A 26,433-nucleotide genomic window follows, 5' to 3' on the forward strand; every position below is an offset into this window, starting at 1 on the left:
AGACCGAGAGGCCTCTGATGTCTTATGACAGCTTATATCCCAAATATCTACTGCTGCGATTCCTTTGCTTAACAGATATTAAAGGCCTGTAACGCAACAGAAATTATAACAAGCACTGGATACTCATCCCAACTAATCTCAGGACTTCTCTGAGAAAGTGATATTTCAGATGATACCTACGAATGAGAAAAATCCAGCTTGTAGGATATTCGGTTCCTATCCCCTACTTATATCCTCTGCTCATGATCAACAGTAAATCATCTCCTTCTGAATACCCTTCTGTTTGGATTCAAACTGTTTGGAATTCTCCAGTTTCTTGGTCCACTTGCTCTATATTCCTAAAATGAGATATTATTCGACAACCTCAATCCAAATCATTTCCTTCTCCACTGGCAGTCTCATTCTACCCTGCTTATCTCAACTTTGTTTTGTTTTGAAAGCCTTATGCTTTTTTTAATTGCTTTCATATAAATTATCTACTTAAGAGGCAATATGATATAGTGATTAAGAGTGTAAGCTCAGCAGTAAACACCTGCAAGTTCCAACTCCACCTTTCCTATGATTTTAGGTGCCTCTGTATGCCCATTTCCCACCCCTACCCCCACCCATATGTTAGGGGTAAGTATCTAATTCCTACTTATTTTAAAGGTTACAAGAGATACTGTACATAGTAAGCAGCATTATACCACAGTTAGAGACATTAATATTGTTAATCATTAACCAACATTCTAAAGAACTTAAGGAGCTTTTTAAAAGTTAAAGATAAGACAGCCATTATTTCTAATGGAGATTGCCCAAATGTATATTTCTGACCTTAATCAATCACTAGAGTCACAATATCAAACCACTGACCCATGCTCATCTCCACGTGGATGATCTATAGTGGCTTTGTCAAAAATCAATTATCTTTCCACAAAATCAACCCCTTTTTAGGCTTTCACTTCTAACTCCACCTTCTCCTTCACTCATGTTTGTCATCATCAGCATATGCCATTTATTCTTTGCAAAGGTCAGTAGCCTCATCCCTTTGTCTTCATTCCCGTAGCCAACCCTCTCTACAAGCCCTCTAGGTTGTGGAAACACCGTGTAAGCAGCAACGTAGCTCAGAGCCAGAATACCACTGTGAGCAGAAGCTGAACCCGAGCTGACCTCCTGGTTGACTTCCCTGGCAGCAATCTTGGCATATTTCATATTGTATGTAGTTCATGGGAGCTAAAGGAAACCCAAATATAAGATTGTCCTTTAAGAGCGCACACACACACACACACACACAAAATCATAAAATGAATCAAAGCTGTGCAAAGTCACCTCAAAGGTACCAAACAGCCCCCAGGTCACTAAGACTTGAGTGTGACAAGTCTTGACAAAGCAAAAGGAACTCAGAGGGAGAGAGTATGTGATCAGACTGAGCCACATACTTAGTCCCTCCTAGCAAGAATAGCTTTATTGTGAGGATGGATGAGCGCAGGGAATGCATCCATTCTGTTGACGCTCTATGAGTAAGACAGCATCTAGCCCAGGAACAGGAAGGTAACAGATACATAAAATATGAATGAATTCCTCGTAAGCCTTCTCTTACTATAACCAACCTTTCAGTTCTTTCTCCACACTCACCACTCACTATCTGACAGCTTCATGACCAACAAGCAGAAACTCACATTAGACAGAAAGGTGCAAATTATTCCTCTTGTCCGTTTATTTCCTTCCACAAGTTAATAGATTGGCATTCTGATAATCCAGAACCTCCTGTCTCTTAAAAATAAAGTTCACTATTTACTCGTCTGTAGGTACTAGGTTTGGGATTTTTAGTTTTCTTGCTTGGCAGGTGGAAGGAAGAAAAGCCTGGTTCCTCTTTCCCATGCCCCATTTTTATTAAGAAGATACTGACTGACAAGATCAAATTTGCTTCCCTAAGGCAGAGGCTCAAACCCTGAGCTAGAGAGAACCGAGCAACATAAACGTCAGGCCATGAGGGAGGCCCTGTGCGTCAGTAAACTTGCTTCTCCGGTGTTTCACACACACCACCCAGCACATCTCTGCCAAGTCCTGTCCATCTTTTATAAATCTTATTTGCATCTTGCCACAGTTTAGCAGCTACAATGGATCCCTACTGTCTTTCAGATCAAGTTTTAACTCCTCCAGTTGCACTGAAGGCCTCCCCCGGTCCTCTGGCCATAGTCCGGCCTTTCTGCATTCAGCCCATTCTCAGCGCAGGTCATACCCCTTTAACCTCCATCCTCTGCTCCTCCCTTATAATCTGATTTATAAACTCTTCCCAAACCTCCTCCCTTACTATCAGTTCCTTTAGATACCTTATGTAACACATAAAATTACTTAAAATTACTGTCAGACTTCCCTGGTGGCCCAGTGGATGGAATCTGCCTGCCAGTGCTGGGGACTCGGGTTTGATCCCTGGTCCAGGAAAATTCCACGTGCCTCAGAGCAACTCGGCCTGCGCTCCATAGCACACAGGGCCACCACCGTGATAAGTCCACACGCCGCAGCAGAGCTGCCCCTGCTCAGCGCAACTAAAGAAATGCCCAGGAGCAGCAAAGAACGACCCACTGCAGCCCAAATGGAATATACAAAATTTGTTTTCATTACTGTCTTATTTTATCTAATTAGCTCATTGTTAATGCATAAGTTCAAGTACAAAAATTCTTATCACTTTTATATCCCTCATTCCAAGTATGTATGGGCTAAAATACATAGGGAAAATGCATGTGTTCCTAATGAGTTAAAATACTTGGTAACAACCAAATTCTAAAAAGTTAAATTTCTTGTCTATATCAGGTTTGGGTTTGAAATTTATTTTTTCTTCCCTCTGTAAGCCAGAACCATTAGGTGTAACTGGATTTTTAAAATCTGAGATACACTTCACGTGAAGGCCTACGATTCAGATTCTCATCTAAGTGTGTATCACTCACATTCAAGTATGTATTTTAATACCACGAAAGTTGACAATTAGGCACATGCACCGCCTCCTTCCCACACAGCCAGGCTGCAGCCACATAGCTCCCTCTGGAACAGGACACAGTGCGTCTGAGCAGGCTGTTGCCTAGGAAGTCAAACAATTATTACCCATTACCTCACAAACCTGCAGAGATGCAAGTGTTTTCCAGAAAGATGCAAGGCCAACAGTGAATGCAGCCAATGGCTAATAGTGGCTCATGAGCCAAACGCCACAGCAGTGGAACTGGCATCGCTCTGAGAAGTTTATAAGGACGCTGTTATGTCAGCAAAAATGAAATTCCAATGTTTATCTCAAGATAACACTTCACTAAGGATAGCACATTGTTCACACTTTTAAAATAAATGAGGCATAACCTCTGGGGACCATTAGCCCTTAATTTGTTTCCAGGCCCGATAGTGACCAATCATTTCTCCGTCAGATCAGGAAACCATGTAATGCAACTCTGACTATTTCTCATAATAATTGTTTACAAAAGCTGTGTCTATGCAATTTCCTGGGTAAATGTACATTTAAAATCATTGCCTTCAAATGGTCCCCAAAGTGGGAAAACATCAACTTATTAAGCCTCCCAACAATAACAACCAAAAAATCATTCATTCAACAAAAAAAGTACTCAGTTCCTAACAGAGGAATTAGAAATTTAATGATGACCGTGATCTTCAGTTCCTTAAAAGTTTAAAGAAGAACTACCTAAAAAGTATGTTTCTAAGAGTCTCACAACATTTCAAGGCCAATTCAACTTTCTGCTGAATTTTAAACAGTTTATCCAAAACTGCCAGGATTTGAAGCATTTCCAAAGAAGGCAAAGTGAAACTTCTACATCATCATTTATGTCATAAGCGCCTAAGCAAAATACAAGCATCCACCATGTTGTGTATTTATTTGGTGGCTGCTGAGATAATTTCAAAAGATAATTTCAAAAAAACTGCTAAGGGTAAACAGAGAGCCAGCATTCCAACAGGTTTTTATAAATCAGGGACATGAGTTTAAAAACTCTTATTCACAAAGTAAATTTGTTCTTCATTACTACCATGAAAAGAGATCGTATCAAATCACCAACTCATGTAACCAGTTACTCTAGAGCAACATCAGACTTATTGATATCTTTGGAGAATTAATACTCCTTTTAAAAGAGATAAAGCAATTATGAGGCCCCTAAGAAAAGTAAAAACCAAACAAGTCCTTCATGCCATGGGCACAACACAGCTTTCTGTTCTGTGTGCCGCATTCATTTTCCCCTTCTGAGATTACCCAGTCATGTGCTGTTTGTCACTAATGGACAGTGTGACGCTTTTGCTCTCTAGCGAATAAAGCAATGAAGTAAAAATATCCCATTGTCTGATGCTCATGACTTACCAGACTACACAAGTTGACTCTACTGGTCTATTATTTAAAAACGGAAAATACTAACTACAAATGTATGATGGAATCCTCATGTCTGATCCAGTACTCTGAACATTAAAATATTATCTCATCTAAAGTACATGTCCCTTCCCAAAGCAGCCCTCAGACAAATGAGTTTTTTATGTCTCCGTAATCAGAAAAACAGGAAAGAAGATCATGCAGTCTCTAAATCATACACCAAATTATCCAAAGGGATCGAACCCAGGTCTCCCATGTTGCAGGCAGATTCTTTACCATCTGAGTCACCGGTGAAGCTCAAATTATCCAAATCAGGTGCTAAGTGATATCAGTTTCATGGAAAGGTCTTCAGGGTACATTACCTACTACAGATAAATACATACTTACATATATATTTTTCTCTTCATTACTGCTCTCCAATCATCCTTGAGTAATCAGATGACTCAGATATAATAAATAATAATTATTGAGAATAATGTTTCTAGCTCTGAAATAATCTGAACTTGTCAGGCCTTTACTCCTCGTGGCCCCACTTCTCCAACCATCTGAAAAAAGTCTTATCACATTTGTGAATGCTCGAATGACTGAGAAAACACCCTAATGATTGCGGAACTTGGCTGAAGAGGGCTGCAGAGCAGAAAGAGGTCTCCTTGTCGGGAGGAGCCGCTCTCCCCGGGAGTTCTGAGGATCAGTTGCTTTTGGTGCCGTTTCATGCACTCAGCCAAGTCCGATCTTTATGACCCCGTGGACTGTAGCCTGCCAGACTCCTCTTTCCATGGAATTCTCCAGGCAAGAATACTGGAGTGGATTGCCATTTCCTCCTCCAGGGCATCTTCCCCTCCCAGATAGGGTCTGGGCCAAACCTGCGTCTCCTGCATCCCCTGCATTGGCAGGCGGATTCTTTAACACTGCACCACCTGAGAAGCCCTTAGTTGCTTTTATCAAAGAGCAAACGTTTCAACCTTCCAGTCTTCCAATCAGTATTCAAAAGAGAATACTAAAAGGAAAAAGAAAATCTTAAACTATCCATATTTACATGGGAATTTTCCTCCCTAGAAGTCTTCCTTTCCAAAATTCTGATAAGGGCATATAAAATTTTATCTCCTTAAGATTTACTTCCCTCTTTGGTGGTCTATATTTGGGAAAAGCATCCAGTGAATGCTGAGGGCTGTTGTTTAGGACTGAAAGAGCTTAAAAGTTTCGTGTTTACTTTGCCAAAATCTGAAAATATCACCGCACCCCACTCCTCACTTCAGCATTTGTGTAAAGGCATTTTCAGTAAATTCTACTAATCAAATTCTAAAGAGTCACCTGGGTAAATAGTATATTAATCACTTTTTTCAAACTTTAAATTTACATTCTATAATTTCATTCTATGCAAATATTTTTTTAAACAGAAAGGATTAGTTATCATGGCTCTGTTTTTAAGCTGCCAAATTAATTCTAAAAGTTAAAAGGGCATTTCCTTCCATGTAATCCTGACTATGATTCCCATGTCAAAGAACAACTTAGATTTTATACATTTACTCTGGAAAATCTAAGATGCCTGTCAAATTACAAAGCAAGTGCATAAACATTCCAGTGACATTTAACTGCTACCAAACTGCTGAAAGTTGATCTTTAATAGGCCACAGCTGTTGGTGGCCACACTGCCTTAAAGTCTGAACCAAGCCTTGACTGTTCGGAGCCCTTTAGCCAACTCTGAAATCCTCAGGGGAGGATTTGCTTTGTTTTGTTTTTCCCACAGAGCACCCCGAACCCAATGAGAAGAACATGTGGACTGCAGGCATCAACAGACAGACAGACAGACAGACAGACACACACACGTGTGGACTGCAGCCATACACACACACACACACACACACACACACACACACACACACACACACGCGGACTGCAGCCATCAACAGACACGCACACACACTATTCAGAACCATTGTTTGCAGTTCCTTAACCACTTTAACAAAAACTATTTCTCCCTTAACTAAACAGCCAGGAGTTACTTGCATAACACTCTGCTATATCTCGTATCATCAGAAAGCGAAAAGTAAATGGCAAGTAATTTGTTTTCTACAAGCTTATTTTTGTATAGCAGTAACATCAGAATAAAATATACAGCCTCCCCTGCCTATCTTAGGTCCATAGATATCAACAGTATCGGTTTTAAATGCACTGCCTGTCTAAACAGGCAATTTCTCAAGCAGTTACCTCAGTGGTCAATAATTTTCTTAATCTGGATCATTTATATAATGACTCTACCAGACTCATCTTATAAAAATGCACTTGCAGTCAAATACAATAATCACATGTATATAGCAACAGCTGCTAATAAATTAAATGACATCCTTTGCCTAGAGGCGCCAAATGCTCTGATTCAAAAGTTTACAAAGAGTGATAGAATATTGAAGTGTAGCATAGTGTTAAATCTCTACTGGGCAACTCAAAATAAAAAGGCAAAAATGAACTGCCAGTGTTAAGATAATTCTACTTAACTATTCATTTAGACTACGAGGTAGAAAAGTGAAAAAACAAGTAAGATGAGGAAGCAGCAAAGATCAAACAAAGAAGGTACAATGATTAAACAAAATTTAACCAACAACAATGAACAAAATAAAATAATTCCATAGAGCTGACTAGGAAACCAAAGTGGCTCCAAAATAATCAAAAATACAGGCAGCAAATTCACTATGTTGTGCCAATAAGCAGGTTGAAAGAATAGATGCTAAATTCTAAGCATTAGAATCATCTGCTTTAATTCACTGGAAATCTTACTAGTTACAAATTAAATCCAACTTATGGCCAATGTTAAATTTTCTAATTTCTTCATTCAGTTCTTCCATTATATGAATTACCACAAAAAAAAAGAAAATAATTTATAAACATACTAAAAATTCAGTAGAATTATAAACATTCATAATCAAAAGAGTAAATAATCCAACCCATAAGTTATTAATTACATTTGCTCTAAAATGAACCATGGAAAATATGGATGTGTTATCCAGAATTCTGACAATGATGGTCTAATAATACATCTTCTATCTCAACCATTCTCCAACTCCAAAGGCAGCATTTAATAAAATATACCAATGAGAATTAAAAAAAAATCTATTAAAATATTCACACTGAAAGGTCTATTTTCCTCTTTGCTTTTGCTGCACTGCACAGTCGGGCCCGACTCTGCGACCCCATGGGCTGCAGCCCACCAGGCTCCTCTGTCCATGGGATTTCCCAGCAAGAATACTGGAGTGAGTTGCCATTTCCTACTCCACAGATCTTCTTGACCCAGGGATCGAATCCGCATGTGATTTCTTGAGGAAGAAGAGGGTGTAACCACATCCACAAATGACAAGGTCATTGACCCCAAGAGAATAATGTGTACAGGGGAAAAGGAAACCCGCATCTGTTTAAACCATACAGCGAACCTCAGAACGGCTTCAACTCTGAGAGCTGTCCCTAAAAACACATGTGGAAAAGAAAGCCACTCAAAGAAATGTTGACCACATACACTCATGATCAAATGGCTTTGTATACGTGATCACACTAGGAACAAGAGAAGAGGTGGTGTCTTAGGACAGCACAATGAAGTCTTGCTCAGAGAGCTGAGCACCAGCGGTTTAGAAAGCCGTGCAACAGCATGAGGGATTTATCCTTCCTTTGTTTTCTTTTACGCATCAAAATACACTAGCGTTCATCTCCCTTTAGCTCCTGAGAATGTCAGGGGAATAAAGAAAGTAATTTGGGACCCTTTGAAGAAACTGCTAGGCTACCTTCATTTTTTTCCTCTCATGCTTCAAAAAAATGGCTTACATAGATTGCAGAGTCTCATTGGGCCAAAAGTAAAAACTCATCAGTGGAAGTATCCACTTTACAAAGTACATTCAGATTCATACTTCAGTCTCAAGGACCAGTAGTGAGGCAGCACAACCCTCAACTCAGCTGGTCATCCTGACACGCTAACCTGCCCAAGGCAAGGACTCTGGTCCTGAACTTGAAAACCCAAGTTCTGTGTACTTAATATCACTTAAGATCCCAAAGCACAAAGAATTTGTATTTGTGAGAAACTGTATGAATGAGGATGCTTTCTTCTCTACTAGCCAGGGCAGAACAACAACAGTAAGGTAACAACCGAACATTACCAACATTGAGGTCAGTATCATCACCACCATGCTCAGGCCATTCAGTCGTGTCCGACTCTGTGCGACCCCGTGGACGGAGCCCACCAGGCTCCTGTGTCCTTGGGATTCTCCAGGTAAGAATACTGGGGTGGGCTGCCATTTCAGTGGTGGCTTCCATAATCACATTAGATTTAAAAGTCAAGGTCTAACTACTCGACAGCTACAACAGCAAAAAATTAAAAATAGGCAAAGGTATGGAACGGAAGTTTCTCCAAAGATGCTCAGCATCACTCAGTCCTTAGGGAAATGCAAGTTAAAACTACACTGAGACCCATTAGCATGGCAGTGATAATCTTTTTTAATGGAAAAAATATGCGCAGAAAAGATGCTGAGAAATTGAATCCTTTGAGAATTGCTAATGAGGGCATGTAAAATGGTACAGTCACTGGAAAAAACAGTGTGATGGTTCCTCAAAAGTTTTAAGAATTACTGCCTGACTCAGCAATTCCACTCTGAGGTATACACCCAAAATAATTGAAAACAAGGACTCAAACAAATATGTGCATATAAATATTCACAGCAGTATCAGGCACAATAGCCAAAAGGTAGAACCAACACAAATGTCCATCAATCAATAAATGGACAAACAAAATGTGGCATAATTTCTAGAATAAAAATTCAACCTTAAAACAGAATAGAATTCTGTCACATGACACAACATAGATGAACTCTGAAAACATGCTAAGTGAAATAAGCCAGGCACAAAAAGACAGATATTGTATGATTCCACATACATGAAGTACCTAGAATGGGCAAATTCAGAGACAAAGTAGAATAAGAGTTTCCTGGGGCTAGGAAAAGGGAAGAAGGAGGAGCTACTGTTTAACGGATATGGAGACACTGCTTGGGAAGATTAAAGAGTTCTAGAAATACATAGCAGTGATATTGACAACATCGTGAATACACTCAATGCTATTGAATTATACACTATTGAATATAACCACTAAGTGGTTAAAATGGTAAATTTATAATACATTTTTATGTATTTTTAATGTGTATTTTACCACAATAAAAATAAAACTCAAGGGCTAAATTTATACTCAGCAACCATTACTTGAAGACATAGGCACAGAAAGGATTCATGACCATCAAATCACCCCCTAATGAAAATGGGGAACCATAAAGCCAGATTTCCAGCTTCTGAATACAAGTCAGGATTAATACTGTTGCAAATTGACATGAGTCATATTTTCCCAAATAAATAAGAATATCACTTATGGTTTCATATCTATCAGAAACAAACTGTGAATCTGACATCTGAAGTGAATGAACATGATGGGGGCGGGTAGTATACACTCCAAGTTATTAAAAACGAGAAATGAAAAAAATGAAACTCAGAGTTACTTTTCCAAAACCACACCACTTTTCCAAACCACTTTATTTTAATGATAAAATAAAGACTAGAACAAGTTAGGTGTCCCATCTGTAGTGCGCTTTCTACACTTGGTTTAGCTTATTTTACTTATCCTCCCTCTCAAGATATGGATAAGCATTCATTTTAAATAAGGAGAAGGCAATGGCAACCCACTCCAGTACTCTTGCCTGGAAAATCCCATGGGCAGAGGAGCCTGGTGGGCTGCAGTCCATGGGGTCACTAACAGTCAGACACGACTAAGAGACTTCACTTTCATGCATTGGAAAAGGAAATGGCAACCCAGTCCAGTGTTCTTGCCTGGAGAATCCCAGGGACAGGGGAGCCTGGTGGGCTTCTGTCTATGGGGTCGCATAGAGTCAGACATGGCTGAAGCAACTTAGCAGCAGCAGAATTTTAAATAAGGTTATTCAAATGTCCTGAAAATTATACTTCACTTTTACACTCTGTAACCCTTAAATCTACCTCCCTTAACTGAAAGCAGTTCATTCCCATACTCCTGATCACTAATGAATTAAGCTGGCACATTTTTCTATGGGGGAGGGGAGCGGTATTTCAAAAGAACAAAGACAACTAATAACCTCAAACCCTAGAAAAATGGAAAGCCAATATGCCTGAAAGCTTAAGGGTGTCACTTTGCTAATAGGAAGAAGGCACAAAAGATTTTTCACATCTAACTGCCTGACTACAAAAGGGCAGTCATTCATGTAACCCACATCCATAATCAAAATGTACCTGCACAGTTTAAGGATCCCGAAAGTTCGGAAGTTCTCAGTTGAGAAGACAAAGTTCAAGAAATTCTTAGAAAGAAGAGCCAGAGACCTCTCTTGATTTCTTTTTTTTTTTTTTAACAATCATATTTGGAAAGATATTTGCTCATACCCTGGTTGAGAGAGAAATTCAAGACTATTCAAGAAGGCAACACCCAATACAAAGAACAAAGCCAGAGAAAACAATATGCCACTGAGATGCTTTTGCAAAATCTCACAGGTAGATAAAGGTATAATATCTCATTACAGCCACTAAACATGGAAAGTTATAGAGCTCTCCTGTCCTCATCATTCCATAGACCCTTCAGTCAATGCCACACCTACATCCCCTTCTTAGATCTGGCGCCTAAACTTGAGAAAAGCTTCACAGATTACCTGTTCCTCCCCAGAGCACATCAATACTGTGACCTTCAGAACATAGCCCCCAAGTTATGATCCTCCCAACTGAAATCAATAAGTATTTACTGAATTCTTCTATGATAGATGTTATAGGAAATACAGGAAATACAAAGACATTAATGACCTGTTCCTTGTTATCAAGAAATTTATAATCCAGTGAAAAACAAAAGATGTTTACCACCCTTAAGAAAAAATAAAAGATGTTTACCAGTAAAAAAGACTACAAACACCACAGATGGGCTTGGCTTTGGGATAAAACCCATCTGAGCTCAAACCTAAGCCTTGATCTTTTCATGAGATGGTTGGATGGCATCACCGACTTGATGGACATGAGTCTGAGCAAGCTCCAAGAGTTGGTGATGGACAGGGAAGCCTGGCGTGCTGCAGTCCACGGGGTCGCAAAGAGTTGGACACAACTGAGCGACCGAACTGAACTGATACCTCAGTCTCTTCTTTCTATAATGTGGATAACAATACCTACTCTGTCGTGTGGTTGTAAAGTAAAAACGAAATAAGCACTGAGTTGACCAGTTGACTAGTGTTCACAGTTCTTCAACTAGGAAGCACTAGTAAGCAAGCATTCAAAGGTCAGTAATGCCATTGTTAGTTATTATTAACACAGAAGCACAAACGCTGCCATGAGACCATAAACAGCACTAATGATTGGAGGCCAGAATAGACTCTCTAACCGAGGTGATCAGAGAAAGTCTGAGAGAAATGCTAGAATGAGCTGCATCTTAGAAAAAGGTCTTGAGAAAAGTGAACAAAGAAACTTGGGATATAACCCAGGTCTGAGGCTTGGGTGGTGGTAGTAATTGAACATTTCAAAGTCTCAGTCTCTATATCTACAAATTAAAGATCTGAATCAAATGACTGCTAAAATATCCTGAAACAAAGATTATACGATTTGGTGTAGGAACCAATGGGCAAAATGAAAGAAGGAAATAAATCTAGGTACAGTTTATGGAATTTAAAAAAAAAAGTCAGACATGTGACTGTACAAAAGACAGGGAAGAAGAAGGAAGGTGGTGGGGTAGACAAACTGCTCATTTCAACTTCGCTTACAGCAAAAGGGAACTACTAGAGGTGCCTGGGCAGGAGGGCAGCGTGAGAACAATGAACAGGAAAAGAACATGGGGAAATAAAGGACAGAATAAACTGGGAAGGGGAGATTAAGGGGGCAAAAACCGATCAGGAGACTGAAAGGGAAAGTGGTAGTTGCTCAGTCGTGTCCGACTCTGCAACCCCATGGACCGTAGTCCATCAGGCTTCTCTCTCCGTGGGATTCTCCAGGCAAGAAGACTGGAGTGGGGAGCCATTGCCTTCTCTAGGGCATCTCCTCAACCCAGGGATCCAAGCGGGGTCTCCCACACTGCAGGTGGATTCTTCACCCTCTGAGCCACCAGTGATGTCCTTAACTAGGAGACTAAATGATGGAACTCAATGATTCTGGGGTGGAGAGATGGAGAATGGCAGCCAAGGAAAGGATTTACAAATCCCTGAGTTCTTGCCTCGTCTTGAATTAGAAGTATTGGGCTAATTAATTAAAGTAAAACAAATTAACAGACAAGTGCAAAAGTAAGTCCTCTTTTGCAACCCACAACTCATTGTTCAGTATGAGTTTTGATACAGATAAGAAGGAACATGATCCATAAAATGGGTGTGTATTGATGAGCATAAAGATTGCTTCCAGGGCTATAAAGTTAAATAAGCTTTTAAATTACCAGCTGTATTGATCCTAGTACTCAGTTTTAATGTTGACATAAAACAAACGAAGATGGGCTCCTCTTTTTAGGCTTTTATCTTCGGAATACAGTGTCTGGATTTTCCAAAGGTATTGGCATATCCCAATGATCTCTGTCAAGTTCTAGGGTGTGATAACATAGGAATTAATATCATTTGAACTTGATAAGCTTTTAGAGAACTAGACATCCCATCTCCTGACCCTAAACAGGAACCTATAGTGAACTGCTTGAGGAAATTGGATCTTAAAGATTACAGGTGGCAAACTTTGAAGTGCACTCCACTGAAGATCAGAGAGGCCCAACTAAAACAGCTGTGGCATCACAGCTGTGGATTGAGCAGAACTTTTTGTAGGGCTGCCTTGAAGGTGACAACTTTGGAGGAACTATGGTGACTGGCAGTGGAAAGAATCAGGACGTGTGAAAATCCTTAAAAATTTATTGACTTAAATAATAATGTTATGAATAAAAAGAAACCTTTGTGCAGAAAAAAAAAAAAATAAATAAAGTAAAACAAAACTTTTATTTCTTTCAACTCTACAATTCTAGGATTCAAAGATTCTAATACAATTGATCTCTGTCGGAGCCCAGGCTTTTTTCCCTACAGGTCCCTAGGTGACATTAATGTATAGCCAAGGTTGAGAACCACCGTCTAAAAGGAAAAACACAAAAAAAAACACACAAAAAAAAAACACACAAAAAAAAAACACACACACACACAAAAAAAATAAAAAATAAAAGGAAAAACAGACAAAACAGTTTAGCAGTTAATTCACAGAAGGGTATCTCTGAGACAGCCAAAAGTGATGAGGACAGGATTCTAGGGTGCAACTTGGAGCTTCCCTATCCACAGAATAGAAGGAGGCTATCCTTTCCACTGGGGGGCAGGAAAGAGGAAAGGATGGGTAAGTCAGTGCTGGATAGAAAAGCAGTTGTTACCAGCTGACCATCATCTTCTCCATATAAGAATCTGTTTCAAATTCTCTATAAGTCAATTCACATTACTATTGGCACTTCGGAGTTTTCTCTAGCTTAGAAAGATTATCAAACTCAGTCAAAACATTCACTTCTTCCAAAACAAGCAAAATATTTAATACTATAAACTCTATTAAAACTTTAATTTCAAAAAAAAAAAACTTTAATTTCACTTCATTCAATCCACAAACATCTATATAATGCTTTCCTCTATGTCAGTCACTGGGAGTACACAAGTAATATAGGGTTGTTGCCCAGGAAAAATTCATAGAATAAGAAAAACTGACCTTTTTAGGATTCTGAAATCCAACCTGATAATTGCCAACAGATTTCTTGGGAGAGACAGGAAAAAGAGATATTATTAACTGTACTTGTGGAAATTAGAAAAGACTTCACAGAAAATCTGACATATGAGCTGTACCTTGGAAGAAATGACTCACTTTCACAGGGACCAGGGTTTAAAAGAACTGTCTCTCAAGAATATAAATGCTTGTCATTTTTTAAAAACTTAAAAAATATCAGGTTCAACTATTAAGTATCATGACTTCCTTTTTTCAAAAATGTTATTCATCTTTATACTTTAAAATGCCAAAACATTTAAAGATAATATTCATGGAAAAGAATCTTCAATAATCTCCAGTAGACATTTCAGAGAAGAGTAATGACTTTATCATTATATTCTTTAAAAATACTTGTGTAAAAACATATACAAATATATACAAAACAAAACATCAATAAAAATGTATGCCTGTTGTTGCTATTCAGTCCCTGAGTCCTGTCAGACTCTTTTGCGACCACGTGGACTGTGGCCTCCCAGGGCCCTCTGTCCATGAGATCTCCTAAGCAAGAATACTGGAGTGGGTTGCCATTTCTCTCCCCAAGGGATCTTCCCCACCCAGGGACGGAACCCACATCTCCTGCATTGGCTGGCAGATTCCTTACCACTGACCCACCAGGGATAGGTACCGGAAAAGGAGGGGTGTGTGGGGGCAGATTTAAACACACACACACATACGCTTTTTATTTTGTATTGGAGTAGAGCCAATTAACAATGTTGTGACAGTTTCAGCTGCAAAGGGACTCGGCCATACATATTTTCATTTTGATATTTTCTTTTAATTTCTAATTTACCAGACTTCAATTTGCTTTTTACTTAAGCAACTTAATCATACATACTCCGTATAAGATATCTCAAATCCAGTTACAGTGGTGGAGAAAATAACTAAATCTAAATACATACACTGGGTATTTCTCATGCAAGCCTCTATGGTTTTATACAGACAATCCAGTACAGATTACAACTGCACTAATTCACAATTCATTAATACTACGAATGAGAAGAAATGTATCAAATTCTTCCAGTTGCTGTCACCATCTGGAAAATTCACAGAATGAACTTAATTTACTAGATATAACAATATTCATAGTTTCTGCAATTAAAGCAACTGAACACATTTTTAAAGGGTTGGCTTTCTTTGAAAAAGTTAATGATCTTCGCATACATATAAAAATGATCTTAGAGGGTTATTGTACAAACTAGCCACGCCTAACACTGAAAAGAAATAGTTCTAACTAAAACACAGTATAGTCTTTTATTTACATAAAAACTAAACTCACTGATGAATAAATACAGAATTCCATAATACTTCTTTCTAGGAGAAGAAACTGTTTTTCAAGGCAAAACATTTTGTTTTTATTAGTTTGGTATGCAGCTGTATTATTTGTACTTCTGCCCAACATTCAGTATGTTTTCAAAGTATTCAAAAAAATACTGGCAATTCATATCCAATTCCTAACCAAAAGTCGTCATAGTGACTACTGGGGGCATAAGGATAAAACCGAGTCACACTTATTCTGGAAAAGAAAACTGAATGGAAAAGAATTACTGCTTATGGGATGACCATTATCCACATTACATTGGGAAAAGTCAATTTTCAAAACCAAAAGTTTTTTTTTTAATGTCAGATGGTATCGTCCAGAGGTTTGAAAACATGATACAAGTATTATGATGTTGGTCCTCACAAATTCAGTTATACATTTAAACTCTTGATAAAGCCTCTTCTGTTTACTCAAATGAGAGGAAATAAAGCTGTCTGCAGGAAACAAGACAGCAGCTTATCGATCGAGCATTTTAAGGCTGACCTTCTCTACATGCAATGTTTAGCCACATTTTATTGGGATAAAAGGCAAAGGTTAGGATGCAAACCCCTTCATGCTTCCTCTGAGGATGGACTTTATAACTGTGAAACATGTGTGTGAAACCCTCACATTTCCATTTTACAGTCCTTTAATCCATGGCCCAGGAAGCTGACTATCAGAATAGGAAGAAAGTAATAGAGATGTTACTTAAGGCAAAACCTAACAACATTCAAACTCTTGAAATATTTTGCTCCAGTAATAACAAAATGATAAAAACAACCTTATATATGGTAAAAGATCACACAATTAAAATGAGAAGAGGCCTTAAGAGGTCTTCTAATTTCACCTTATTTCTCCTTATGTTGATGAATTAGGACCTTGGTATTTTACTCTGCTCTATGGCACTTTTCTATAATATGGATGCTATTTGTGCTTCAGCTAACACAGATTTGACCCTATTCTCCAAAGAAAATTTTAGTGCCTTTAAACAAACATATCCCTTACTTTCAAAGCCTGACAGGGTCATGTCCAAAGGATTTAAGAGCCAACTTAAAGGGACTCCCACTGGCCAAGCTTGGAACAATTTGAACATCAAAAAGAATGACTGTACTTGATGGAAATACATTGAATATATAAAAATCCACAAGCCAACAAAAAATCTTGAGATTACTATTATATATTAATGGCTCATTCTAAAATTTGATAAAGGGGAAAATTAAGTTTTTAATTGTTTACTCCTACATTTTAAATTAAAAACTATTTCATGGTAATCAAATAGCCTACCTTGATGAGAAAAAAGCTATTTTTCACAGAAAATTGCAAGCTTACAAAGCTGAAGGCAAGAGAAAACTCTTAGGGTAAAGTGTTCCACTTTTGCAAGATGAAAATAGTTCTGGAGGTTAGTTGTGCAACAGTGTCAATGTATTAACACTACTGAACTATACACTTAAAAATGGTTAAGATAGTATATTTTCATTATGTGTATTTTACCATAATATTTTTAATCCCATTTTATCACCATTTTGCAACTCCCCGTGATATAACTGATTCGGGACCATCAACATATATTAACATCATTAGATGAATAACTGATAAAGAACCAAAATATTTGTATGGTGCTAAAGTCTCACTCCCCCTGGATTATTTGCCCACCACAAAGGGGAAAACATAACTCTAAATAAGGAATTTAGTCACCATCCTAATCTTAGCTTCACTAACAGTGGGATAACTATATTATGTGGGTCTTGATTTGATGTGATATGAAATATACAACTTGGCTATTAAGTACTCTTACCAAAAATGTTTATTCTGAATCTAATCATGCCTTTAGATTTAAATTCTACTTTGCAGAAAATAAAGAGTACTGAAGACTAAGGTAAACATCACCACATGGAAACAATCGGACAAACCCAGAAAAAAAAGAAAGACTCTACAAGACCTTAGGCAGCCGTCCTGCATCTTTCCAACAGGTCACTGTCAGAAAAAGACAGTGAAAAGAGAAAGGAGGAGGACTGTTTTAAATCACAAGACTTAAGTGACATAACTATATACATGCTCCTTCAGCATCCTAGTTTGATAAATGAGCTATAAAGGAAGTCATGGGGTGATGGGAGAGATTTTCATATAAACTCAATATCAGATAATATTAGAGAACTATTGGCAAGTGTGATATACGATGGTAGTGTCCCAGTTAAATGTGAAAACTTTCATTTTTTACAAATATATAATAAAGAGATTGGGGCAAAATGTTATGAGTTCCATAGTTTAAGTAATTCAGAGGAAAAAATACATGGTTATAAGTTAATGCAATGAAACAATGTATCTAGGCAAAGATTATCAGCGCTGCTAAAAACCTCTAGGCAAAAGCTCCCTAAGAAACTACAATGGATGGATTGAGCTGGCTGACAACACCCGAGCCCACCAAGCAACCTTCATCTCAGAAAGCGAGCCAGCAATCTACGGCCTTACCACCCTGACCGTGCCCTGATCCCAGAAGCTAAACAGGGCTGGGCCCGGTTAGTACTTGGACGGGAGAAAGTGGGCCAACCATATATTGCCATACATCCTGAAGTTGCATTAAGAAATAAATACCAGTAACTATGATGGATCCTCCAAACCACTACCACCACCACCAAAAATCAACTTGGAGTCTTATTAAGCATCAGATCTATAAAGAAACCAACAAGAAAAACATTTATGAAATAAATGGGAAGATAGGAACAGTCACTGAATATCTGATGTTAAAGAAGTGTTAAATTTTTTAGATGTGACAATGGAATTGTGGGTTTGGTCTTTTTTTAAAAATGCTTACCAGACATACAAAAAACCATTTATGGGTAAAGTAATATAATGTCTGGGATCAGCTTTAAAACAATCCAGCATGACAGGGTGGGAACACAGGGATTTGCGGATACATAGATGAGACAAAACTGACCATATGTTGATAATTACCTAGGAGATGGGCACATGGGATTTCATTATTCTACTCTCTCCATCTCTCTACATTAATGTTAGCTTCCATTATTAAAAAAAAAATTAAAACAAGGCAGAGAATAAAGCCTAATCACAGCATCTTCATCAAATAGAATCTTCTTCACCTACCACCTAACATAATAAACATGAACCAAAATAAAATAAAATCCAGCAAAAGATTTACCAACACGAACAAAACAAAGAAGAAAAGATGTAAGGCCTATGCTACAAGTCTTAAAGCAAATGAAACAAAGATTCTGCTGAATTACAGCATGACCGCTGACCCAATTTTGGAAAATGTGCTAAACATGAGAAGGGGAAAAAAACTATGTAATGGAAACATGGATACTCATTATACTATCTTCTCTATTAGCACATTTGAAATTTTCCATAGTAAAAAAATAGGAAGAAGATTACCAATATCCTTCAAAAGGATCACCAAAGAACGCAGTTATTTGATTCCTCGCATACATACCGACTCACTGGAAAAGACCCTGATGCTGGGAAGGACTGAGGACAGGAGAAGAAGGGGAGGGCAGAGGATGAGATGGTTGGATGGCATCACCGACTCAACGGACATGAGTCTGAGCAAGCTCCAGGAGATGGTGAAGGAAAGTCACAGGAGCCTGGGGTGCTGCAGCCCGTGGAGTCGCAGCGAGTCAGACACGACTTAGCAACTGAACCACAATACACTCCTTTCTGACCTGCCATCTTCCCATTTTTATTCTTTTACGTCCAACGGCCAACGAAGAAGGGATGGGGAGTAACCACTGACAATACTTGCTTGCAGAGTGGGAAATTTAACCAGCAAAACTGCAAGGTTTCCATACTGTGCTAGAATAACCAAGACTGACTTTACTGTAAAATGTCTCACTTTAGCTGAAAACCTGATTTGTGGTCTGAAGTAATTACCAAGGCATCTGCTTTCTCCCTTTCTTTTTTGGAAATGAAGCTGGACAAGAAACTTGTAATTTGTATTTGGATGTGGTGTTTGCGGGATTATCATCTTCCCAAACTTCTAAGTGGTTCCATCTGTTTTTATGGGGAACTGGGCTTAGGATGACTTTGAAAAATGAAGAACTAAGAAACCCAACCAATCATCCTTACAATTAAATCTGGTATACCCTGAGCAACTTTAAGAATAGAACTAATGAAATATTCATGCCAAAAAATATTTTAAAATTTGAACCTCTAGCTGATAAAAGCTTCTGGATATGACAACCAATTTATGGGACAGAGGAACAGGTCAAACTAAACCACAGGGATGGAATCAGCAAAATCAAAAGTATAGGGAATGAGAGAGGACAAACAACCCAATTTCTTCAACTAGATTACAAGGAAATGCAAAAGACACAACCTATAGATTAAAAAGAATCACTGACTGCTATGTGTGATTCCTAACTTGGATCCCCATTTCAGCAAAAAAAAATTAAAAAAAAAGCTATGAAAGAAAATAAGAACAAATGGAGTATGGCAAAAACCACTACAATAGTGTAAAGTAATTAGCCTCCAACTAATAAAAATAAATGAAAAAAAAAAGAACACATGGAAACTTGGAGTTTAATATTTGATATTAAAGATTTGTTGTTAACTTAAGTGTAATAATGGTATTGTGATTTTTCTAGAAGTCTTATATTTGAATGATCAGATGCCTGGAATTTGCTTCAAGATAATACAGTTGGGGTGAAGGCAACAGAAATGTAGATCAAACAAGGCTGGCCATGAGCTGATAAACTGTTAAAGCTGAGAGATAAGACTGCATGGGTTGGGATGAGGGGTGTCATTATAGTATTCAGTTTACTTCTGTATATATTTAAAACTTCCCAAACTTCTCTTTGTTGATAAAACATGGAATAAAGTTAGCTTATCAAACAGAAAATTTTATCAAAATGGGAACCATTTTATCAAAATTTTATTTTATCAAAATTTTATCAAAATCTTAGACTTGGGAGACACCTTAATGGTCACAAGGTCCCATCCCTCACCCAATGACTCTTTCCCACACCTTTTAAGAGGTGACTATCAGCCCTGGGGTCTTTCTTTTTATTTATTTATTTATTATTGGTGGATAATTGCTTTACAGAATTTTGCTGTTTTCTGTCAAACCTCAACATGAATCAGCCATAGCCCTGGGGTCTTTCAAACCCTGGAAATGTCACTCCCTCCTATGGCAATCCATTCCATTCTCTGCCTGCTTCAACTGTTAAAAAGTTCTCATAGTGGGTAGGAAACTTCTCTTCTCTGAATCCCTTATTTTTATCCATGTAAAAAGGATAAACAGATCACAGGCCACTGGTGAGTTGTGAAATCTAGTTAGTGGTTTGTTAACTGACATTTTATCATCATTATTTAGAAAAGAAAATCTGAGCATACAGCACATAAGTAAGGCTAAGAACTAAATCTACAAAGCATGTCTGTTTTTCACATATATACACACCTAGACCTCCACACTGAATAAAGGGTCAAGGTACAAAGTCTATTTTTAAAGTGGATTTTGTCCTGAGAAAGTTAGAAAGCCAGTGCTCAAAAGACAGTCTTAATAAGCCGCCCACCCCAGCAAGTCTTACTCTTTCAGCTGTTTCAACATCTAGTTCCTCATGTGCTATGTTTTCTCCGAACTTCAACATTCCAGGAGCCCTTCCATAGACATGGACTCAGTATGTCTATGCTTCCACTCATTCTTACAGAACAAACACATACTTAGTGCATACAACATATCTCTTAAAATGTAGTATCTAAAAATGAACAAATTATTCCAGGTTAAGCACAAGACATTTCACATATTCACTAAAAAAAAAAAAAAAAAACTTTGAGATACTGGTAGATTCCTCTAAGTCATATAAGAATTCAGAGCTGAAAAGAAGACAGCCTGGTGAGAGACTTGAGTTAACAAATTATGATTGTAGGTTAAGTCATGGGTGATACGAAAACAGTCAAGGCTAAGAATCAAAGACCGAGGACCCTGGGAAACAGAAAAGAAATGAAGGGGTCGTCAGAAGAAAAGAAAGAACAGAAAGAATATATAAATCTTGCAAAGAACAGAAGGAATATAGAAAAAGAGCCCTAACATGTCAGGAGAGAATTTCAAAGACAATACGGTTGGTCACTAATGTCAAAAATAATATAAGGAAAATGCATTCAGAGGACTTGAGGACAGAGCAATCTCTGTTGTTTCCAGAGCAACATGGAAAAGAACAATTCCACTGGGGTGGTGAGGCCAGAAGTCAATAAAAGGAATAAAAAGTTATCTACTACTTTTCAAGTAGAAGTACTCAAAAGAAGGTCTAGCTATCCTGTTTCTCTTTCAAAGACCTTATAATAGACAACTTTTACTTCCAACAACTTTCATCTTCTTTATTTCAACCCATTTTGTAGCTAATAAGACAATCTATATAAGCCTTATTCAGTTTCCCTGCACACGTCCATGAAATCTGTAAATCTGATTAGCAGTCCTTGTCTGTCATCAGGAAGATTATAGGCAAAAATATTTTGGATAGAAGATGACAAAGATTAAAATTTCAGTAACAAACACCATCATAGATTCCCTCTAATACACAGTTTTTCCCTAAGGCTGCCATTCAGACAGCATGAAAACATTATCAAGTGTTTTGCCAAAATTCTATGTCTATGTTTTCCCTATACAGAAAGGCATCTTAAATTACCTTCTCAACGGAGACAAACGAATGAGCCACAGACAATATCTTAAATGGATTTGGACCTATGACAACTGAACCACTTAAAGAGAAGAACAGACACGAGAACAATGTCACTTGCCCAATGTCACACTTAGTAATTGGTGAACTATTTTCTTTCTATCCTCTGCTACTTTCAGAAGAGGAAAAAAAAAAAAGTGGAGGGAGACAGGGAAGAATATCAGATACCTGGTCTGTTAAAATTCCAGTCACTGTAGACCCAGGACAAAGCCCCACAAAGTCTACACTTTTCAGGACAGACCAACGAAGACCAACGTTCCAACAATATATCTGCACTTCAAGGTACTCAACTGAAGGTTCAGTGCTACTCTGAAGTACTGGCTTCAACAGCTGCTTTGTGACCTGTGAGCATTCCAGATGGGCTCAGCCTTCTCCTGGGGGGTGGGGGTGGGGGAAGACACGTGGGTGGTTCCCACTCCACTTTCACACGCTTCCCCTTTATGACTAAAGCCACTAAAGGAACAGGAGCAGAGCCTCATCAACAGCTTTCAAGTTTCTCGGTGAAAAATACCCACCCAGTCATCAAATTATAATCTCATACAATGGTGGAGCTTTGGCTCTGGTTCAAAATGGCTCCTCTGGGGAGGGGAATGCAAGCACAAATAGGGTATGAAGAGGAATTTACATATTCTCAGGGATAATGTAGGACAGTCGTTATGACTTTAGACTCAGATGGCCTGGGTCAAATCCCTACTCTCCCATTAATTAGCTGAGTGACCTTGAGCAAACTGGTTCATCTTATGGTGCCTCAGTTTTCTTAAGAGGCAAACCTAGAATAACAGTACAACCACACAGGACTTCTGTGAGGATTAAATGAATAATATGTGTCAAAGTACCTATAGGATAGTGTCTGACACATACTAAGCATTCAAGAAATGTTATCTATTATCTATCATTGTCAGCATTTTATAATTCAATATGTGATACCTTTACAAAATATAAACTATGCTCTAATTTAAAAAAATTAAAATATAAAGTAAACTATCTCCAACATAAAAGGCATGCTTATTAATTAGGAAAAGCACTTCAACTATTAAGTGAGTGCCAGCTTTGGCTATTATGCCAATGTTTTACATGTGATTTCTCAACAAATATATGATCATTGTTTAAGGCGTATACTTTCCCCACTGTACTGCCAGACAAAACTACACATATGGCAAGTTGCTATGATTTTATAACCGCATAGTCCCATTAAATTTTAGTCAGCTAAAAAAGAAAAATGTTTCACCTGGTCTTATTCCAACATATTGACACAAAACTATGCTAAGCAAAAGAATGAAAGGCAGAAAAAAGAACTGAGAGAGGGAAAGAAAAAAGAAAAATCTAAAAACAAAATCACTGAATCACTTTGCTGTACACCTAAAACACAGCACTGTAAATCAGTCATATTGCAATTAAATAAATAAAAGATAGAAATAAAAATAAATAAGAATATTAAAATCTAGCATTAACATAGACAGGAGCCATGGAAAAACAATTCATAGAAGATCAACATTACCTTGAGAATGCACTAGAATTTGAAAATCCATTCAGATTTGGCTTAGAAATTACATTTTTGAGCACTGGCTAAAGCATTTCCTTTATGTCCATGGCACTGCATTTAGATGAAACTGCTTTCACTGGTTAAAACTCAGATGAAATTGCTTTTACTGATCAAAACAATATTCAGATATTTATTCCAAAAATGTGACAACTGAATATGATGTAAATGAACTAATTTCTGTAATTCTACAAAATCAGTAATGAACATGAATTCTATTTTGGAGACCACAGAGCACAGAGGCGGAGGGTGGGACTCTCACCTACTTACAAATGAAATTATATAGTATCCGGAATTTGCTTCAAAGTCATGAGAGTGGGGGGTATCAACAAGACTGGCCAGCCCTGTGCTGGTACTTGTCAAAGCTGGGTGAGGCTTCTCTATACTTCTGAATATGTTTAATTTTTTCCATAATAAAAAATTTAAAAAAGAAAAATACTTTTCTATTGCTGACAATGGTACATTTTTTTCTCAAAAAAAACAAAAAAAAAACCACTTCAAAACATAATAATCAGATACAGTATAAACATGACTTTAAAAAAACCTAACAGCAGCAACAAAAAGAGAAAGTCTTAAAGAGCCACATTGGGCAGTGGAGAAAAAAAAAAAGAGCCATATTATCCTTCATTGTTCCATGAGTGCTGCGCAGAGTAAGTAAGACAGATCACAGATCTATAGAAGGCTCTAGATTCCGCCCGCAAGTCTTTCCATTTAAGTCAGCCACACTGAGGATGAAAGTGAACTGGCCTCAACCAGGAGAAAAGCGGGAGCCGCGTCTGAGCTACACGTGCAGCCGCCCCGCAGAGCAGCCCGGGTGGAGGCGATCTTCCCCGCACCTCTGATTTTCTGTTTGGGGGTGGGCAGAGAGGGCGGAAGGGAGAGCAATGTTCACGTTCCCTTCTGTGCGTAATTTAAAACAGACAATCTTAGCATTAAGGAAATTAGGACTCTGGCTTTACTGATGTTGATTTTAATGGCCAAGATCCAAAAACAGTTCTGGTTACAAGCCCGTGGATAAACTCTCAATTCCTTTGTCAGTGGAGAGACCCAACTCATTACTTAGCACTCTAACCTTTCCCATACACAATTTGGATTCATTTTATTAAGAAAAAAGAAGTCTGCCTTTTTCTCCCTAAGAGAAGTGAATTAAAGACACTTTTTAAGAAAGATGTTCATTTAGCAGCTTTCCTCCCAGAGTCTAAAAGCAATTAAACAGAGAGTACTGGGGAAAAGTAAAAGATTATCATATAAAAATGGGCTCCAAAATGAAGGCTGAATATGCACCATTGTCTAGCATATGACCACCGAGCCACATTTGCTTTTCAAATTCTTGTGAAAGCATTTGGCACCGTTTTCCAATAATCCCATAGGACTTCTACTTCCTCGTTTTTTCAATAGTATTTCAAAACGTTGACACATTTATTGAACTATTTTTGGAAGACCTAGCTCTGTCTACCTTCAGGGCTCAAGATACAAATATATAAAAGCTACAGACAGCTATAAAACTTGGCAGGCTTCCTAAGTTCTCCAAGAAAACTTCAATTGGCAACTCCATTAACATCAAAAGAACACACACACTAGAGGGAACAACGCTGGACACTGGGAGACCTTGGCTGTGCGTGAAGCTCCATTACTAAATTGCTGAATGCCTTTGAGAATGCTTAACTCCTTCCTGACTCACTCTCCTTACCTGAAACAGAAGTCTACGCCACAGTCAGCATATGCAGTTTTATGTTGTTATCTACTAGGAGAAATCTTATTTTAAACCTGCCCAAAGTTTATCAAACTCTAGTAATCAGACCTGCTTTATAATTCTTGCCAAATCCAAACGGCCACTGTATTATTCCTGATGTGACACTTATCCTTTTATTGTCACTTTAAAATACCTACTTGAGCCTTATAGTATGTAATATCAATGAATCATAGTTTTGAAGTGCTTGGGTATTTTTCTGATAAACACTGACATGTGTATTTAACCATTAAAAGAAAAAGATTCATCTGTGTACCACCTCAAATCATTTTAACATACCACCACATTTTGGGGAGATACTGCCCTGATCTATTTGCCTATAACATCCTCTACATTAATGTATAAAGTATCTGAATTAATAAACTGCTAAAACCCACTCAGCAACTTAACTAACACTAATCACATGTACTCAGGAGCCCTGGGATCATCCTAGAGCTTCTCAGACCTTTCAGCCACTATCTTATCCAGATCCTCCATTTTTGGTTCACTTTTCCCAAAACTCATGCACAAAAACCCCTAATGTGTGTGTCTTTCCATTAGAATAAGTCCCACTCTCTATTTATGCTCTAGTAATGAAATTTTTCACCCTTAAAGCATTTAACAGAACCCACATGAGTTCAAAGTTTCCTCTAATAACCAAAGAATAGTCAAATAGTCAAAGAATATTCAAATGTATGTATGCCAATCATGTGTCAGTCTAAAGACAGACAAACTAAGATATTCAATAAATTCCACAATAAGGTTGCCATTTCTGATACATATACATCAAACTGGTTTCTACTGTGTATTTTTAAATCTAGTTCAAATACATAAGATTAAGTGTGTGTACTGAATTAGTCCTTGAAATATCACAAGAAAAAAATATAATACATTCTCTGAGCTCTTCCTAAGAAGCACTTTCTTATTTAATGACATACTAGTCACCCACTCCCACCCACCCTAGAGGTTGACTCAATCACCTGACTTTTCTGTTTTTCTATATATATATATAACTGAAGTTCAACTCAGCTTCTGGCATGAAAAAAAAGGACAATTTTATGATGGCTGCAG

At 37.9% G+C, this 26,433-nt stretch overlaps 1 protein-coding gene and 1 pseudogene across 12 annotated transcripts in view; one reads left to right on the forward strand and one right to left on the reverse strand.

Annotated features, from left to right (window-relative positions):
* Positions 1–26,433, reverse strand: part of EPB41L2 (erythrocyte membrane protein band 4.1 like 2) — a 205,862-nt gene that overhangs the window by 166,593 nt on the left and 12,836 nt on the right. The window contains exon 1 of one of the 12 annotated variants that reach the window (XM_043888091.1): positions 14,057–14,080. The exons of the other annotated variants lie outside the window; for them this stretch is intronic. The gene's annotated coding sequence lies outside the window, so the exon portion shown is untranslated. Of the gene's footprint in view, positions 1–14,056; positions 14,081–26,433 lie in introns of those variants that run through there. 12 annotated transcript variants of the gene reach the window in all.
* On the forward strand, positions 12,580–12,699 carry LOC122684566 (annotated as a pseudogene).

Source organism: Cervus elaphus, chromosome 26, assembly GCF_910594005.1.
Source record: "Cervus elaphus chromosome 26, mCerEla1.1, whole genome shotgun sequence".
NCBI lineage: Eukaryota > Metazoa > Chordata > Mammalia > Artiodactyla > Cervidae > Cervus > Cervus elaphus.